General features: G+C 49.4%; 1 pseudogene; it reads right to left on the bottom strand.

Annotated features, from left to right (window-relative positions):
• Positions 1-327: 327 nt before the first annotated feature.
• LOC149911984 (olfactory receptor 14J1-like) lies at positions 328-1,289 on the bottom strand (annotated as a pseudogene).
• Between the last annotated feature and the right edge of the window lie 1,973 nt (positions 1,290-3,262).

The following is a 3,262-nucleotide window of genomic DNA, read 5'->3' as shown; positions in this document are numbered from 1 at the left end:
AATACATTGATCCTTTTGTTAATCCAGCCCATATCATGACCACCAAACCTGCTGGCCTCTCATTTGCCTGCAGATACAGAGATGGAACACAGAGGCTGTGAGAGAGTCAGCACTGACCCCGAGTTCCTGTGGGCTCCAGGAGAAAGAGAGCAGGGTGATGCCTCAGAGAAGTGATTGGAATCCAAACACATGTTTAGGAACACAATAAACACTAATGATAATTACGCATATATATGAACAGCAAAGAAAAATGTATCTATTAATATAATTAAGTATTTTAAACATTAAAAAAAAATAACATAGGTGTGTTAGGGGACAGACTGGGAATCATTTGTTATGACAGAGGATAAATTTATCCCCACTGAAATGTGACCATGACATCATTTTCCTCACTGCATCCCTGAGCTCCTGGTTCTTCATGCTGTAGACGAGGGGGTTCACTGCTGGAGGCACCACCGAGTACAGAAATGACACTACCAGGTCCAGGGATGGGGAGGAGAGGGAGGCAGGCCTCAGATGGGCAAAAAAAGCAGTGCTGAGAAACAGGGAGACCATGGCCAGGTGAGGGAGGCACTTGGAGAAGGCTTTGTGCCATCCCTGCTCAGAGGGCATCCTCAGCACGGCCCTGAAGATCTGCACATAGGACAAAACAATGAATACAAAGCACCCAGATGCTAAAGAGGCACTGATCACAAGAAGACAAATTTCTTTGAGGTAGGACTGTGAGCAGGAGAGCTTGAGAAACTGGGGGATTTCACAGAAGAACTGATCCACTGCACTGCCTTGGCAAAGAGGCAGTGAAAATGTATTGGCAGTGTGCAGCAGGGAATTAAGGACCCCAGTGCCCCAGGCAGCTGCTGCCATGGTGGCACAAGCTCTGCTGTCCATCAAGGTCCCGTAGTGCAGGGGCTTGCAGATGGCAACGTAGCGGTCATAGGACATGATGGTGAGAATGCAATATTCTGCTGAGATGAAGAAGAGAAAGAAAAAAAGACCTGAGCAGCGCATCCAGCATAGGAAATGTGCCTGATGTCCCAGAGGGCACTGGCCATGGCTTTGGGGAGAGTGGTGGAGATGCAGCCCAGGTCGAGGAGGGCGAGGTTGAGGAGGAAGAAGTCCATGGGGGTGTGCAGGCGGTGGTGGCAGGCTACGGCTGTGCTGATGCGGCCGTTGCCCAGGAGGGCAGCCAGGTAGATGCCCAGCAAGAGCCAGAAGTGCAGGAGCTGCAGCTGCCGCGTGTCTGCCAACGCCAGCAGGAGGAACTCATTGATGGAGCTGCTGTTGGGCATCTGCAGTTCCTGGGCCTGGAGTCCTGTTCACAGTGCAGAAAATAATGACAAGTCAAGACCATTCACACAGAAACTCTTCCCACCATTATATAGAAGTTTTTCTATGTGTATGGAAAATGTTCATTTATCTCCATAGCGTGAGTTTATTTTAATGAGCTTTACTGCACCTTAAGAAGTAGAAGCTGAAAGAGCTCTTACTTTCCTCTCATTCCCTAATCATATCTCAGCTGCCAGGATATTTTACTCTTACAAGTGATTTCCATGTCTCATGTCTTTACCCCTTCTGCACTCAGAGTGCCCATCCCAAACTCTATGCACTTCACTTTCTGTTAGAGAAAGCTGCCTGTTTTCAGGATAAGTGCTTTTACATGTCTGCAGAGAATTACGATAATTTCAGCTGGTGCTGTCCTTTGGGAGAAAAGAGGCTGAAAGCACATGGGGAGGTTATTCATATAACTGCAGACTGAGAAACAGATAGTTTAGGATTCTCAGAGATGTGTTCATATTTCACAACTCCTTTCAGAATTCTGTGTCCAACTCATTATCTTTCCCTAAGGACAGGTATGGGAAAATCCCTGTCTTGTCTCTGCTCTTGCAAAGTGCCCTTGGAAACTCTCTGGGATGCAAAGAAGCCGTGATCCCGTTGCCCCAGGCAGCAGCTGTGGCAGCAGAAGGCCCCTGCCCTGCCCTGCCCTTCTGGGGGGCTCCTTCCCCCACACATCACCCCGCAGCACCCTGGGCAGCTCCCTTGGCAGGTTGAATGCTGAGTGCTGAGTGCTCAGTGCTGAGCCTGGCAGGCAGCAGAGTCCCTGCCCTGGCACACAGCCCCTGAGGCACAGCAGGGACCTGCTCTGCAGGACAGCCCTGGGCACCCGGCTGCAGCCCCTGGGCTGTGCTCTGATCCTGCAGCATGGAAACCCTCAGCTGGAGCAGTTCTTTATCCATAATAAAGAAACAGTTTATGCAGCCTGAGCTGCACTGGGATGTCCCAAATTTAGTGATCCCTGCAGGAAAAGCCTCTTCATTTGCTGCAGCCAGAGACTTACCTTGTCAAGGGCTGTGAGAAATGCTTCTTCCGTGAGCACACAGTCTGCTAATGTGCCACACAGCGTGTAAGCTCTCTTTCTTCTCTCCTCTCTCTGTTACCTGCAGATCATGCCCCTAACCTTGCTTGGCTGTGCTGTGCAGAGGAGTTGTTCCTCTGCAGTGCTGCCCACTTGTATGAGATCCCTGTGTCCCAGGAGCCTGGCCCAGCTCAGCAGCATAGGATGGGATTTCCTTCTCTCCATGGAGACCTCCATTGGTCTCCAGAGATGACATCTCCTCAGGGACAGCAGGGTCATCACTGCAGAACGTCCTACACAGTCAGCTCAGTTAATTACCACATGTCCACTGGATTCCACAAGCATGGTTGTTCCTAGAAAAAGATGTTTGACCATGAGAGAAGCAAATGCCAAATCTGGAAACAGCCGCTAAAAAGCTCTAAGTCATAACATTACAGAATCATAGAACAGCATAGTGTGGAGGAGACTTGAAAAATCACCTAGTTCTAGCCCCCCAGCCATGGAAAGGGTTGCCATCTACCAGAACAGGCTGCCCAGGATCCCAACCAACCTGACCTTGAATGCCTGCAGGTATGGGCCTCCACAACTACTCTTGGCAACATTTTCCAGTGCCTGTGTGTAAAAAATGCCTTTCCAATATCAAACCTTAGTCACCCCTTTTTATTTTAAAGCCATTTCCATATGTCCTGTTAATATCAGACCCTCTCATCCTAACCCTAGAGTTATTCATCTCATCCGCTGATGGAAAACCTGAGGCTGAAATGGGATCAGTTCCTCACAGAACCGTGAGAGCAGGGAGTCCTCTTAGCTGAGTTCAGATGTACACAGTGAGGTGTCTGTGTGTGAGCCCCTCATCTGAATCCTTGCTCTTTATTTAACAGGGACTGCACTGCTCACACATAGACACTC

This window comes from Phasianus colchicus, unplaced genomic scaffold, assembly GCF_987193195.1.
Source record: "Phasianus colchicus unplaced genomic scaffold, bPhaCol1.hap1.1 HAP1_SCAFFOLD_48, whole genome shotgun sequence".
Lineage (NCBI taxonomy): Eukaryota > Metazoa > Chordata > Aves > Galliformes > Phasianidae > Phasianus > Phasianus colchicus.
Note: the sequence above shows the minus strand (reverse complement) of the source record. Positions and strands in the feature narration are given on the sequence as shown.